General features: G+C 37.4%; 1 protein-coding gene across 4 annotated transcripts in view; it reads left to right on the top strand.

Annotated features, from left to right (window-relative positions):
• The window catches only part of VTI1A (vesicle transport through interaction with t-SNAREs 1A), a 273,846-nt gene that overhangs the window by 170,523 nt on the left and 86,558 nt on the right, over nt 1-16,765 (top strand). The window lies entirely within an intron of this gene.

Raw genomic sequence — 16,765 nt, 5'->3', positions numbered from 1 at the left:
GTATTTTATTATGCAACTAACCTTTATCAATTATGAACTGTTGAATCTTTTCAGAAAGAAACTGATAAGCTTTGTGGTGGTGTTCATCACAATACAGTCCTTGGACAAGGAACATACAGCTTGTTATCCCAGATTAAACCTTGGCATTAATTAGTACTAGTTGTTCCTCTCTTCATCTCTAACTTTAAAAAGAAACCTTGTTTCTTTATTGAAGTGATGGACAAAACATCTGGAAAACATAAATGTAGTGTCAGCAAAATTCCCAAGGGTGAGCATTCTTCATCATTAGGAGTCCAACCAAAAAAACAGGAAATGTGCCTCTAAGTCTGAACAGCAAATATTTTAAAATAGTATGGGACACTGTGTGTTCCCTGTTCTTCGTTCAGGTATGGCATGATCTGATGCATGTAAGATGCATTTCTTATTTTTAATAATTGAGAGTCATTTTATAAACCTTGCTCATCTTTCTTGGACAGTGTTGTGTGTGTTATTTCCAAAATGCTTTTGAAAAATCTTAATCTACTTTCATTCAATGTTAGAAATACTGTTCAGTTCATGCACCATGGAAGGTGCAGATGTCTTTTGAGCTGCTGTATAACCACTATAGCTGCAGCATCAGTGTACACAGAGAGTTCCATGTCATGGGTGCTGAATGCCTTACAGAATGGGACCAATTTCAACATTGCCACATGTAGCTGGGATTAGTGTAATGTCACCTTAGCCTTTGCAAACCTTCATCTCTAACAACCTCATTGATACAGAGTTTTCTTCAAACCTGAAAAGAAAGGAGCATCATGATTGATCTTTACATCTAATTACTTAAATGCATGGCATAAAATAAGTCAGTGTTTTAATCTTCTTGTGCCCAGGCAGCCTTAGAAGGGTATGTCCCTCATTCATTGAGATAGAAGCATTTATGCCATAGCATTGTTTTATTTTTCAGATTGTTGGAAAGCTTTATCCACATGTCAAGCTGCCTATACTAGGTCCATTATGAGCAGGGTTCTCTGCATTCTTCAGACAATATTTCTAATTCTCTTTTTCCATTCCTTTTTGAAATGTACAATGGCCTTTGTTCTGTCCTCTCCTTTCCCTCTTTTCTATCATCTGGAATTACTATCTCATTTGTCCCCCCCTTCTATCACTTGTATCCAGCTGAACAGCTGGAAAGAACATTATCTAAAGCGCAGTTGTGTTTCTGCAGGAAAGCAGGATCCCAGTGGATAATTATCCTAGCTAGTCCTAGACTGCAAATACCAAGAATGTAAAGCATCGTAATAGGTTAAGTATCATGTAACCCTTTGTGATTGTTTTCTGTACTGAGATATGTTGACTACCATTGAGCAGTTAGAGCCTAAAATGGTTCATAATGTAATGAGTGAAACAAAAGGCATTTCATAGTCAGCATTGTCATGTCTGAACCACAATAGGTGTCCCATGACATGCTTTCATGAGAAGGCATGTCTTGTATCAGCATAGTCAGTGCAGTGCTTTACTGCAGTAGTTCAAGTAAGTTCCAGTTGGATGAGTTCTCTCTGACATGATATTGAGGAATGGTGAAGGTAGTAAAAATATTTTGAATGTGGTAGAATTGTTTGAAGCAGGGAACCTGTTAGCAAAAGCTGACATTGGTAATTGCTGAAATAATTGGAGACAACTCTTCAGAAATCAATTAAATCAAACTCTTTAAGGCTAGTAGTTGATTAAGGATCATGTCCTTGACACCACTCACGCTATAACTGTGGCAGAACAATACATATACGTCACATTTTGCACATACCTTTTACTACAGAGTGTTTAAGCCATAAATTCCTAAATGCAGCATATCACAGATATGCATGATATCTTGTCACTTCATTTTGATCCGTAAGTTTACCAAAAGAAATAGAAAGTGGAAGTGATCTCAGGAAAGTTCATCCCTTTGTGTTAGAGCAGGATTGACTGACCCTGTTTCAGTCCTGACAGATATTTGTTTGACCTGCTCTGCACTGCTCAACGTTCCTCATCTCTTCAATCAGATATTTCCAAGTTTTCCCTAATGTTTAGCCCAAATCCTTTTTCCTGAGTAGACAGAGAGCTTTTATGTGCTGGTGCATTTGGGGAGGTTTCTGGTGATTTGTGCTGTGGAAAGAAATTTCTGCTGAACTTTTCAAGAATTAGAGAACATAAATAACGGTGTACACAATTAAATTACAGTTTCTAGTTTTCATTAAGCCAAGCCTTTTGATGGGATTCAGGAATGTAAAAATGTAAGACTTTGATAGTGTTCTAATAGGCAAATCCTGGAAGCTCAGCTTCTCCAAACAGTAGCTTCATGTGTAGGTGTCACCAAGCTTTACAAATAGAGACACCAAAATTAAATCATTCCCTTAAGGTTACCATAAGACTAAAACTAGACTGTATACTAAAAGCAACATTTGAAACTCAAACAAAATCCACAAAGTACAGAGATTTAACTTTTTTTTGGTGACACTTCTAAACATTTAAAGAAAAATACAGTAAGTGTGACGCACTGGCATTTTTGACAGAGCTAGTGATTGGAAATAAATGGAGAAATGCAAATTAATTTGCCTAGTCTCCCATCATGTGTCTGCAGCATATTTTTTAATCTTTATCAGGTAAAGACCCTCTTTTGTGCATTCTGAGTATGATTTCCAGTGGCACTTGGCACTTTTGATTGAAATTTTCATCTTTTAATAAAAGCAAAATTAATTTAGCTTTCTAGCACAATTCTGGTCTCACACTAAGTACTTTATCTTTAAGAAAACAATGAAACCACTGTTTAAACTGATTTAAAACTGTTGTGATATCAAAATCTTGTCCTTATTAGGTCATCTTTTAGATTAGATCATTTTCAGTCTAGGTCATAGTAGCAGGTCAGGGTTTTGGCTGTGCTCAAGAGACATAAGAGATTAGGTGAGCAACATCTGGAAAAAGGAAAACTCAGGATTTACTAAGTACAATTTTTGTTCAAGTCAGTCAGTGAAGTTCTACCACAAAATCCAGGACCTGAAACTGCAAGTCATAGTTGTTTGAGTAGTTTGCTCATCCACAGCTCTAGTATTGAAAAAGGATCTCTTTTAGTTTGAGCAAAGTTTGGTTGGGGGTGAGGTGGGGTGGTGGTGTTTTTATTGTTGTTGTAGTAGTTTTGCAAAGAAGGCCATAAATTTGGACTGTGAGAGATCAACAGCTGAGGAAAACCAGGATCACTCTGAGTTTGTTGCAGATAAATTAATGCTGCTGTGGGACAAGACCAAAATTGAGGAAGAATTTATGTCCCTGGGTAGCATGTAATATGTTGTATTGGACCTTTAAAACACTTTAGAAGAAATGTTCACACATCACTAACCTGCTGAGTATCTCTCTGAAGAATAACAAAGTCATGGATGAGAAACTTTGGCCATACAAAGAGAGATTGTTTAGTCTACTTGGTGATAGGAAGGATGAAAACTTGCTAATTTTGGCTGGCTCTTTAACTAGTGTGGAAGATCCAAGCCATTCTATGATTTGAACCTAATCAAGAAGGCAAAGAAAGGTCAATGTGGAAATTAAGCAAAAGGGGAAAGACAGAGAAAAACAATTTTGCCATAAACACTGGGATTTATGTTCTCTGCAACATTTACGTAGCTCTAAAATAATTCGTTGAAAATCATTAAAATTGTTTCAGAAATATCTAGAATAATATAAGCAAGGGCTAGACTCTTGCAGCCTGCTTGCTTCAGATAAACCTATACTTTCAGTTCTAATGCTCCTTCAGTCTTAGAATCAGGATTATAACCGAGATTTTGAAGTCATGTTTTAAAGTCAGTTTAGTAATTGGGTGGGGTTTTTTGAAGTCGTGAAAAATTAGCCAATGAATTTGAAGTCAGGAGCTACAATTTATTAGAATTATAAATGGTATTAGTATTCTCCAGTTTAAAAACATAGCAGGAGAGTTTTTCACTGACCTGTATACCTTCTGCAAATATTAACGTTTTTCCATGAATGTTAATGTGGCTTAGCATTCAGGATCTTACTATGTGGTATTTATTACCTAAGAACTCTTGTTTAGCTTGGAATATGCTGTATTAACCAGGGTGTAACCCAGAAGGTTTTTGTAATATTTGTGAGTTAGAGCAAAGTTTACATCTTGTCTTTTACTTTTTAGATTTAGTAGATCTATGGATAGTTTAAGATTACAACGCTAACGGGTAATTTTTCTTCTTGAATAAAAATCACATCTTAAAATTATTTTTTCACTAGCTCCCTGCCTTCCTCCTGATAAAAATGCTCGTGCAAGCAAAAAAACCCCAGCACTGTTGTTTCTCTGACATGCTTATCATGGCCGCAAATAATGCATTTGAATAGGGAATTGTTGGAGAAACATGATTCTAAGTGTGCCTGGTCTTCCCAAGATGCTGGGAAGCATATGGTCTACTTTATCCATGCCAAGAAACTTCCTTGCTCCTTTCTGTCACCACTATATTTTTCAAATGCAGTTTGCAGTGTAAATGGCACACACGTGTTGATTGTGAAGGTAGTGTTCTTTCAGTACAGCCTTCAGCTAATTACTCTTAGTGGCAGTGGGGCTTTGTACCTCATTTGTGAACAGCTATTTATACTACTACACCAGTACAAAGCAATGTTTCACATTACCAGTTTACCAGACTATTACACCATTGTGTTTTAATCCACTGTAGGTGGGTGGAGAATATGAGCCATCTGTTTTATTTAATGATATAATCAGTAAACAATATATGCACTTTACACATTTGGTCATTAAAGATGCCCATATTGTTGGACCCTGTATTTACATTGTAAATTGGTGTATTCACACATCGGCTTGTTCTAGTGTAAAAGGCTTGCTGTGTTCATAAGCTGGTACAAAGCAAGCTCAGTAACTGCTCAAACCCAGCGCAGGTGGTTGAGCTAGTTGCCACACAGATCAAAAGTCAAACAACTGTGAATCTTCCTTTGAAAAGGCATTTAGAGAGACAAGGCTGGTCTTATCTTCACAAACAAGAAAGAGTTATAGATATACATCATGAAGTTATGAGAACAAAAAGGGGTTTCATAATCACTCAGCGTCAGAAAATCCAGTACTGCAGACTTTTGTGAAGATATCTTTGGAATATAAAGACCATCTTATTTTCCTGGACAAAATTTAGAGGAGTAAGTCTGAATTATTAAATATGAGAAGGTTCAGTCATTTCAAAACTTGAGAGACAAGAAGTTGCTTTCTCTCACAGTTGATTTAATTTAATTTCATTTTCAGCAATGCTTAAGCAGAATAAAACAGACAGCAACAGCAAAGCCCAATCTTAGTCAAGGGATAGAGGTGAATGGATGTATTTGTGCTAGAAACAAAGGAAATCAGTTGATATTTCAATTTTCCCAAAATATACTTGATGAGCGCTAAAAAATAACTACCAAAATATATTAAAAATTAATTGATAAGTAAAATCCTGTTTGCTAGCACATTTGTTAAGATTTTAATACATTACTGTATTAAAACAGTAATGTTCATTTTAGTGTTTTACTTCACAACTTGGCCTAGAATTTAATATCTTTACTGGAGGACTCAGTCTCGCTTCCCATTGTTTTTTATGAAGAAATAGAGTTGGGTTTATCACTAGGTGAAGGCCTGGCTGGCATTGACAGTAGACTGGGAAGGGAAAGGACTGGTGGAAGTGTTATGGCTGAGAGTGAGCTTGTAGGTCAGCAAGGCTGGAGGAGTCCTGAGTTTCACACACAGCTGCTCGTGAAGGCAGAGTTCTGTGAGCACCAGCTCCTCAGTCCAGTTTGAGGTCATCTTTTAAAGCAGCAATGTCAAGGTGAGGGCTTATTAATTTCTTGTTGTATGCTCTTGTATAAAAAACTAGCAGCAAATCATTAATACATAGGAGATCTTCATTTTGGTTTCTATTCCAACATAATGCAGATGTAATCAGAGGCACGAGGCATATACCCACTAACAAAGTCCATGTACTAAAGTGTGTTCACTTTCCATTACTCCTACAAACATAAGGAAATAGCTTTCTAAGCCTTTAAATCTATTTCAAAGGCAAGCCAATTATATTATTCCTTTTTTTTGATCTTGAGGTGGGAAGAAAGAAGATTTTTTTACTAGGACTTTTTTATGCTGGCATGAATTTTAGAGATAAAGTATTTTCAAGTGCATGAGCAAAGAGAAGAAAACATCTCATTTTATGAGCTATTATATATATTTCAAAATATACAGTATTTTCATGGTTAAAATATTAAAAATAATAGAAAAGACTCAGCTATAACTGTCCCTTTTATAGTCTTTTCATAAGTATTTCATGTAAGTTGAATATTAAGTATTTGCATGTTTTCATGTGCTTCGTGATGTGTTGCCTTTTGATTTTGAGGTATTGTGTAACTAACTTATTTCTAATCTTATAAAGATGATGAGATTTTTTTTTCCTATCCCAATACAGTAAAAACAATCAGAAACTTGGCTACTGATATTTTGTTCTTAGCTTTGTCCTGGGCATAGCTTGAGTAACTGTGGACACATCTGTTTCTGTGCATCTCTAAAATGAGGATAATGTTCCATATCACAGCAAAGCATTCCAAGAGCAAGTGCCCTTAATTAATCTGTACATGGCCCTCACATGACCTGATGAGAGTTGGTGAATGATGGACTAACTGCTAGCAGTGCCCATCCTGATTTGGAGTCATGGCTTAAATAGGTTTAAAAGCGGGGGAAAGAGAAGGATGGGAAGAATTTAGACTAGAGGGGTGTGGAGTATCTGATTTCCCATAATAGTCCATTACCGAGTGTGTGCTTCATCTCCTTAACTATTGAACATAGATATGAGAAAGAGGAGGTATCAATTCTTTGTTATCTTCTTCAGATAATATTATTTTGAGGGCTACAGGTGACAGGCTCTTTCGCTGGGTGACATTTTTGGTGTGTTGCAGACAGAAAAGACTATTTGTGTTGGTTCAACAAATAGAATTAATGCATCTCTGGAGACATAATGATGAAGTATGTATATATACGTAGAAGAGCAGTAGTCTTAAATTTGATGTGCTAGCCTAGGCAACTACTTCTTCCTTATCAATGTCTCCTTACTGCTTCTGTCAGAAATGATATTCTTAGAGCTTGCTGTGGACTGCAATGTATTATTGCTGGCTGCTGTCAACTTGCAATCAATCAGTACTTTACAAATGTTTGTTAAGTACTTTAGGATTTCTCAAAGAAGAAATTTATCCTTACAAATGCAATGTTTTATGACTTACTGTCACAAAGTAAGCTGCTGTTTCCTCATTCAAGGAAGGTGTGGAGATGTGTAGTCTCAGGGGTAAAGGTAGAAAGTTACTTCCTCTGGCCAAAATTACCTTTGTCACCATCACCTCTCACCTATGGAAAAATAAAAAGAAACGTAGTCTGTTATAAAACGTGGATGAATAAAGCTGTAGAGATAATGGAGGAATGCATAAAAATTCTGTCTCATGTATATTAACTTGATGACCAAAAACATACTAGTGAGCCTTTGAAATTCCAATAATTTGATGTTCAATTTCTAATTAAGGAGAAAATGTGGATTTCAATAGCTTTTTTTTGAAACATCCACTGACATGATGCTGGTCTTAGCTGTAAAGTTAGAAGAAAATTTGTTAGACAATTTGTGTGGCAGGCACATCTTGAAAGCTGGAATAGAATGAAGTTTGAATGTGACAGCTGGTGATGATGCTGTAAGAGCACCCTCTTCATGAAGAGTATGGAACATCTCATGTGCTGGTGCACTTGGTTGGTCATATTTTAACGGTCATCTTTAATTATTGATGATTTATTAAAGCTCTACCAGCAAGGAGTGAGAGAATTAAACTCCCACATGCCAGTTCCATCAGATGATTCCTCTTTGAGGAATCAAAGTGATCAAAAGAGATTAACCATTTGTAATTCTTCAAACAAGGATTGCTCACAAGTAGCTTTTTCTTGGTAAATTCCCAGTGTGGTCTTTGGAGTAAGATGGAATATTTGGATTTATACAATACTCATGTATTACATTAAGCATGTTGCAATATTGTTTTAGAAGAAACTACACAAACAATATTAGTAGTGTTCCAGATCCTTTGCACTCAACTAAGGAGGTAGGGACCTCATGTCAGAGATGTCCGCTGTAAATGGACAACACAGTTGGCGTAGGGAATGTTGCATGAACCCAAAGAACAGGCGGTGCTGCAAAAATGCTATCACACTCTTTTTCAGGCAGTGATTTTTGTAAACTTATAATTCTGTTCTTTGAAATCAGTGGAAAACCTTGTGCCCAAGTGCTTGTTCTCTGAATCTGAGAAGAGGAGCAGGTGCTCAAGATACCAGAGAAAAGCTGTTTTATAAATGTAGAGACTAGCTTACAGTAGAGTTTCTCTTTTGTTGTCTTGCTCTACTGACCCAATTAAATACAGGTTTAATAGGAAAATACTGTTGTGACTGTGCTGGATAATAGAGTTTGGTTGGGAGGGCTAATAAACCTGGCCCTAAACTATTGAGTTCTGAGACTGACTTCAGTTTAAGACCTACTGCACCCTGCTTTCTTTGATCCAAACCCTGAGAATATGTAATCATCATTTAGAGGAATGAACTTCTTTGTGAGGAGGAAGCCAAGAAGTGGCCCCAGAGAATGCCTGCCCACATGGAAAACCACCACCCCCTGATTTGATGGCTTCCATGCTATTGCATCTTTCAAGGGGGCCTCTTTGTCCTGCATTGTTACTCATTTGGCTCTTCTTTTCTTTCAGTCTTAATTGTCATTAGCGTAGGGCTTTTTTTCATAAAGTCATCTGGGGAATAGTAGTTTATTGCATATTGTTGTGTTTGTCTAAAGACAATTGCACAAGCTTGAAACCTAATCCTTGTAATCTCTCCTACTAGGGAGAGCTTGAGATAAATACCGCTGTATGCTTGGTGGGAGTGGGTCTCGACTTTTTGATCATCCATGTCTAAATGTTGAGTAATACTTAAGGGAAAATGTTCTCAAAACATTCCTTAGATGATTATTAGATTATATTTTATGTTTGATAAAAACTGGAAAATTGTGTAAATATTTGCTTAACATCCCACCCCTTAAGCAATTTATTTCTTTTCTGGCCTTCAACCCTCTTGCTCAGGGAAATGAGATCAGTCACTTTCTGTTTATATTCAGTTTCACTTTGCAGTTTTCGTGAAAGTGTAGTGCAATTCCCCACTGCAGGGGCATATTTAAATAATAAATGGGCAAAAAAGAGGAGAAAAAGGAATTTTTTTTTTTAAATATTTTAGTGTCTTCCCACCTTTTAAAAGTAAACAAGTGCTATAATTATACTGCTTGCATATGATGTATATGCATATTGTAACTCCTGTTACAATAAATTTGAAAAATAATCCAGACCTGCTCTTCTATAAATTGTCACGTAGTAGGTAGGACCAGTTTATACATATTATGTTCCAGTGGCTACTAGAACAGCCTTTGGCAGAAGTGAACACCTGTGATATCTTGTTCTTAAAGAGGAAATCGCTTTTGTGTCTTGAATACTACGTGGTGGTTCAAGTTTTCTGGAAAGTGCCAACTTTTTCACATAGACAACAGTCAATACGCACATAGGTCAACTGTTGGTCTGTTTTCTCTCATCTGAATTTTTTGTTTTGGATCAATATAGGGTGTGGGTCTCAATACCACAGACATCAGAATGAATGCTGGGTCATGATTAGAGCTTGACTAGATGGGAGGAGAGGTTTAGGGTAATAACATTGTGTAGGGCAAAAGAACCATCAAAGTCAGTAAACTGATCTAAAAGATTGAGGACATGTCTCTGCACCAATCAGCAGTTGAAGCATTTCATACAGTGCAAAATGGCTGCTTTAGATGCAAGAAGTCCTGGAGTTTCTCTTGAGTCTTCTTTCTCTCCCACCATATTTTTGCAATTAAATACTGGATGAAAATTATCTTTCCTTTCCTTTTTTTTGTTTTGTTTTATATGCGTTACTTTTTCCTTAATGTGTAGCAGCTGATTTTTCCTCTGCTGGTTCACTTGGGCACAGAGACAAACCTCCTTTCAAGGAACAGAGTTCCAACATTGTTGTTGATTATTTTAATGGGAAGCCATCTGTGTGGTAAGGCAGGCTCTCCAGCTACTTCATGGAGGAAAAAACCAAGATACAAGTATTTTAGCCAAAGGTAAAAACCTTTCCTTCTATAGTCTGGATGGACTCACAAAGAGAGTAGACATGAAGGTATATGTCTCCTCACCAAAGTCACAAAGACCTGATTTTCAAGAGTAGACAACCTGTGACAGTCCCTTGGGAACACAACTGGCCTTCTTCACAGTGTGACCCATTCTTGATGCTTCCCACAAAGTTGCAGTTGAGATCTGCTGCTCCTTTGTAGGACAAAGGGCAAGTTTGCTTTCCAAGAGCTCTTTGTCCTTCCTTTTTCTGTCTTCCCCCATCTTATTTACCCAAAGACTGAGTTGCATTTCTTGCAGGAATCTCGTGCTTCTTCTCCATCCCCTTCTGTGGTTTTCATAGCTTGTCGATTAGAGGTAGTTTTGACATCTTTTGACAAACACATTCACTTAGAATCACAGTGTGGTTGCTCGGTAAAATAGGCGGCATTTCTTTTTTTCTTTCCTCTCTATGAGCTGGAGACATAATGTGTAAAAGCTTGGTATAAGCTCACAATAGCACTTTGTCCTCTTTCACATCGTTTGCCAAGTAACTACTGTTGTGGCAACAGCTGTAACCAAGCATGGTGTCAGCTCGTTTTGCCATAACATGACTGGGTGTCAATAATTTTAATATAATGTGAAACACACTCCCAGGCAGTGCAATGAGGCATCTGATTATTAAATTCCTTGAAATGTCATCTGTATCTTTTTTATTTTTTTTGCATCAATTCAGGTCTCAGAACTGGACAGTGTTGTGATTAAAAGAAAAAGAACACAAAATTCTCTCATTATAGTAAACATTTCCAAGAAAACTCTAACCCTGAAGCAGACAGCTCTGCTCTGCTTACATAGACAGCATCAGCAAAGGCTCTGTGAAGGCTGTAAGGGGTGGAGGTTATAATTGTGGCTCCCAGTTGTTTGCTGCTCTTTACTGTAGCACTTTCTCTAGTGACAATAAATGCTATTTATTTTTAGGCTTCTTTTTCTGAACTACTAATAAAAAGTGAGAGGTAGGAACCTGCTGAAGCGTTTGTTTTTCATACATTGTTTACATTGTGCTCCAAAGCATGATATTCAGTGTTATTATTAATGATTGAAACGTTAGCATTTGATTGTGTAAAGCAATTAAAAAGCTCGACATTGCTGTTTCTTGGGCTGAGTCCATTAATACAGCAAGCATTAGTAAGAAATATATCGAAGAAGTTGAACAAGGTCATAAATGTTCTGCGTGCAAAGAGCACCTAATGCTTTTTTTCCAAGCCTTTAAGAAGTAGTTAAAAAAAAAACAAACACCAAACAAAACCTTGTGAGATGAATAGATAAAAGGCTTTCTTGGTTTAGTTATGTCAGTTTGGCTTTTTCCTGTAATTGCTGGGGTTGTTTTGTTCCTAAAGAGGGAACGGATGCCAAGCTGAAGAGGTAATTTCTGAGCAGTGTTTCAAGGTATTGTGAAAGTTCTCAACTTTTCTGTAATAAGAAAAATAACGTTTCTCTAATGATGTCTGTTTGTTGCATATTGTTCTTCTGTGTGCAGTTCAGTGCAGCTGGCAGCAAGTACTTGGGAGAAACTCAGGGCTGAGGAAACAGCGTAGGGGAATCTGAGTAGCCCCAAGTAACTGCAGGCTGTGCGCTGATTCCTCTGGGTGCTGTCAAGGAGTCCTTGCCTTACGTCACCGTGGATGAAATCGAAAGAGATCATTTGCGTTTGATCCCAGGTGTCTTTACATTTGAATCCAAACAGGAAAAAGCTCCTGGCAGCTTGAAGCTGGGTTGGAGGTGTTGATACTCCAAACATGTCTGGATGTCACTCTCCTTGCATCAGATGGGCTGCCTGTGGGGCTTACTTTCCTTTAGTAATCGTAGCTTGCACAATGAAAGGTTCAGGTTTTTCTGACCTGTGAAGAGTTATAGCAGAGCTCAGTAGTTGTAAAGTATCATTATGTGCTCAGAAGTAAAGAAATTTTTACTGGGGAGGAGTTCAAATCAAAACCCTAAATGTGGATATTTCAAAACTTGGAATCTGTATCTACATCTGAGTTCTGCAGGTTACATGTGCCAGTAGTGCATTAAACCAGTGTATGACATGGAAATTTCCCTAAAACTTACAGTATTCCAGTTGCAGTTACAACTACTTTCTACGGGCTCTGCTAGACAGTTTCCAAGAGAAAATTTTGTTTAATTTAATATCAAGCCAAATCCACTGTACATCTTCAAGCCTCTACTTAACTGTTTGAACGTGTGCGGAACAGAAGCAGCATAGGCAGAAATGATGTGACGTTTTCCAAATTGTCTTCTGTGACCCTTACCTCAGAAAAAATACTGACCTGAAGAAGGAGAAGCAAGTTCTCTCTCTACATCTATACAGGTTTTACCTTCTCTAGTGATGCTGCAGTCATGTCATTTTAAAAGGGTAGGGTTGTTTTCAGTCCAAAAGCAAGTTGATTCTTCACACGTGGTTGACACTACCATTTAGGCTGAGGAGGGTAAATTTTAGTACAAACCACAGGAAATGGCTTGGAGAGGTAGATATTAAGAAAGTACTGTACTGCTGCTTTAGAAGTAAAATGAAACACTTTAGGCTCCATTTTCCTATACAATGTTGAAAGCCATTGTTTTGATAATCTTTTTTGTAAAAAAATATTGCAACTATTGAAAACAAATGTGCTTCAAAATATATGGTTGTTTTTATAATCTCAAACCAAGACAAGTCACATGAAAATCATCTTCTCATGGAGGGCAGACTGAGGTTTTGTGAAATAGCATTTATTTCTTCCTTCTTCTGTCCCCTCTCCCCCTGGTTTTGTACTGATTATGTCCCCTTAAAAGTATGACTTTCTGTGTGAGCTTTGAGAGTGAAAATTGTTTGACATTTTGCTTATGGAAGAATCTGCTTTAGCAGATGCAGCAATAGGAACAGAAATAGCACTTTCAAAGCTGATGGGCTGTATTCACTTTGGTATGTAGAGAATGGCAACAAGTAGTCATTAGGATTGAAAGAATTCTGTTCTTTCTCTGTCTCTCTGCCCCTGTTGCAAGATGAGCAAGGGCTGACCTGAACTTCTGTTTGTTTGTTCCGCTGTGGGGTTAAAGATTCACGTTCCCCCCCCGAATGTTTTATTCTACTTTTGTAAGGGGAGGGGGAACTCAACTTTTGTGAAGGCAAAAGAAAAATCCTGTCCTGATATAAGAAACAGCTGAACAAGACCTAAGGCGATAGATTGGGTTTTTTTCCAGTTTTCCACCTGTAAAGAAATACAGTATTTTTAGGGCAAGGGATGACTGTAGAAAGCAATGATTGAACAAATAATTGCTTTAAGGCCAGTACTAGAAGCACTTGCCAGTATCGTAATGTCAGTTGGAGGTGTGATTTTTGGCTGTATGTGTGTAGTGGCAAAAGCTCTAGTGTAGACATGGTTGTACCAGGAAAAAAAAAATAGCTTTGGCCAGCATATTCTATTTTACTTGAGGAGGGCATAAGCTTTAACAATAAAAGTACTTTTTTTTCAGCTGGTAAGTTGCAACTCCAGTAGAAACTCATGCCAAAGTAGTTATACTTTTGTAGTGGCAAACCTTTTTGATAGACTAGACTTCCGAGTCTGCTGTCCTAACATTAGCAACTGTGCTCCTGTTATTGTTAGTTTTAACAGCAGCAACATCTGAAGGTGATTTGAGTGCCTTAGTAGCGTAGTAATGATCTTGAATTTACAGATCTGCATTTCATTTACTCCCCATGCTTAGGAGTATTGCAAACAGAGTTACACCGGACTCCAGCTTTTGCATTTCTTTACAATTCTTAAGTATTACTCCAGTGAAAAAACCTGTGTGCTTTGCAGCAGTCTAAAAGCTGAAAAATGACATTGTATTTGGATTTATTTTCTGATTTATTACACAATGGTTTATAGTGAAACATTCTTCTAGGTATAACATAATCTTCATAACTAGGTTTTGCAGATTTCTGTAACAATTCCTTTCTTGAATATACTGGGATTACGGAGGAGATGCAGTCATGACCTCATGGGACTATGTAGTCTTACGTCTGATGCCACAGGCCTTTCACGTGAACTTTCCTTCTATTTTATTCACACATTAGGATGAGAAAGAGGTCCCTTTTCCTAATACTGAAGCACATTGCATCAGCCAATTTCAATACATGAGATCAGAAGAGTTAAATACTCATTCCAGGCCCCAGTTTCATGTCACAAGAACGTTTCAGCTATTGTGTGATCCCTCCAGACTGCCCTCACTAGGAGAGCAAAAACGATACTGTTCTCAATGCTGTTATGGAGGTGACACTTGGGGATGTTGTGTAGTCTGCCCTCAGTGATCAGTACTCTGCTTATCTTCCGCTGGTGTCTCATGCCAACAGACTACTATAAGCAAATAACAACTTTGAACCTTGGTTGCTAGATTTTTTGTTCAGGCTAATACTTTGTTGTTAAGATATGGTACAAGCGAATGTTACAGTTATTTGGATTTGGTTTTTGTTATTTTTGCTTTAAATTACCTTTGACTTCCTTGGCTGTAAAATTCGGCCAGTCCTGAATGCTTTTGGAAATCCCACTCTTCAGTTTGTTGGTTTTGGTTTTGTTGTTTTTTATGTCCAGTGTAGGACTCAGTAATATGTACTGGCATAGCATCTCACTGGAGCAGAACAATGATCTGTTGTGCTAATTGCTGACATCACAGACCACAGACAGTAATCTTGATCTTGGGGGCAAAACCCCACCCCTAAGCACTAGATTAGGACCTGTTAAAAAGCATAGTTTCTGTGAGTCTGGTACTGTAAGAAAACTAAGCATGTCAAGTATTAGAACGTTTTTGTTTTCTAAGGTTATGGTCTTCATAGTTTTATAAAAAAAAGAAGGAAAAAGAAATGTTGCAGAAGGTTGGTGTTTAGTAATAGGCACACACATCAGAATACAGAAATACTGTATTTTCAGTGTTTCTGGTCTTTCAGCCTCACAGGTTATCTTTTTCTAGGCTTTAGAAGCATCAGCAAGTTGAAATCAATAGGATTTTAGAATATTTGGACTTTCTGGCATTTTTTCTTTGTTGCTCTGTGACTTGGACAACAAACATTGTGAACTGAGTAGCCTCAGTTTGTTAATCTCTCCCTTGGGTGCATCCTTTCTTAGTTCAGCAAAAACACAAACAAAAAAATCTGCTGCATGTGGTCAGTCAGTGTTCAGTTTGCTTGGGCTCATGTGTCTTGTTGAAACCAGAATATTTTGTCTCCAAGACAAGCCCAGCTCCTTATTCTCCATAAGAATTCTCAGTTTTCATTCTGGATTTTAGCTGTTAACTCCTTTGTCATTCCAGCTTCAAAAAATCAACCAAAAAAAGTCATAGTATATTTAAAGGAAATATGTGTGTTTAATGTTTTGCTTATTACAATAGCTGAACTGCATTTCTTCAAATATAAAAACACTCCAAACAAACAAAAAAACCCCTAAGCAAGTAGAAGATCACCTGGCCAAAATGAAAACAGAGAAATTTCCTTCTCAAAAAGGAAATTGCAACTTTCAAGAAACTTGGGGTGATGAACTATAAACATGAGGTTAAAATGGGCACACTTTTACATCTGAATCTGCAGTGTCTACAACCCAGTGCCTTAGGTATTTCGGCTGAAAGCAAAAATGTGAGACACTCTAAATTTTGGCATTTGCAGCTTCATTCACAATTCAAGTGGGTTGTTTGCAACTTTCTGCCTGCAAATGACAGGGTAAGATCAAGCCTGGGGTGGGGATATGAATCCTCTCGCTAGAACAGAAACTCTCTTGGGGCAGCTATACCTCAACTGTAGAAATCTAAAGGGGATTTAAGCAAAAATAAAGCTTATTACAAATATGTATTCTTAGGGCACCTACCAGATGAAATTGTTGTATGGTGAAGGTTTACCCTGTGGTGTTTCCATTACCAGGCAAGCAACAAGAAAGAGCTGGGCAAAACAATGGTTTCTGGGGGAATGTTTAATTGAAAGCTTTTCCCTTAAAAATATCATCTTTCCAGAAATGCAGATGTGCATGAGAATCCTATAGGGATATTGGTATTTGGCCTTTAGGATTTTAACAGTCCTGTTCCCAAGGCTGAGATATACAGAGAGCCAAATTTTATTTGAAACTATTATACAAGGCAGATATAGAAGCTCATGGAGTATTACATTGCAAATCACATGTTAAAGAGAGACACATGGCTCTTGAGCTATAAAATGAGAAAGGAATGATATTTAAAAGATATCTTTAACCACTTGTTTTACTCATTAATCTGCAGTTCAGAAAACATTATGTGCAGGAAAAAAATGCCATTATGGGATAGTTTCTGAAAAGCAAACAAATATTTCAGACTTTTTCACTGCTAACATAACTGTGTAACAATAGCAAAACAAATACTGATGGTGAGTAACATTTCTATGAGTGAATGTGTTGAACAGCTGCCACTTTCCACCCTTGAGACTTCTGCATATCTATGTTGGATGAAGTGATTCCTGTTGCAGATTTGTAATACACTTTGTGCTGGAGTGGGGTTAAAGGCAAGAGCTAAATTGTGATACTGTACCTTAATGTAGATTTCATTAAATCAAGGGGGACTTCTGCTATTGGCATGACAGGAC

This window comes from Pipra filicauda, unplaced genomic scaffold (genome assembly GCF_003945595.2).
Source record: "Pipra filicauda isolate LSUMZ 115617 unplaced genomic scaffold, ASM394559v2 scaffold213_size2393758_pilon, whole genome shotgun sequence".
Taxonomy (NCBI): Eukaryota; Metazoa; Chordata; class Aves; order Passeriformes; family Pipridae; genus Pipra; species Pipra filicauda.
This window is presented reverse-complemented; position numbering and strand designations above follow the sequence as displayed.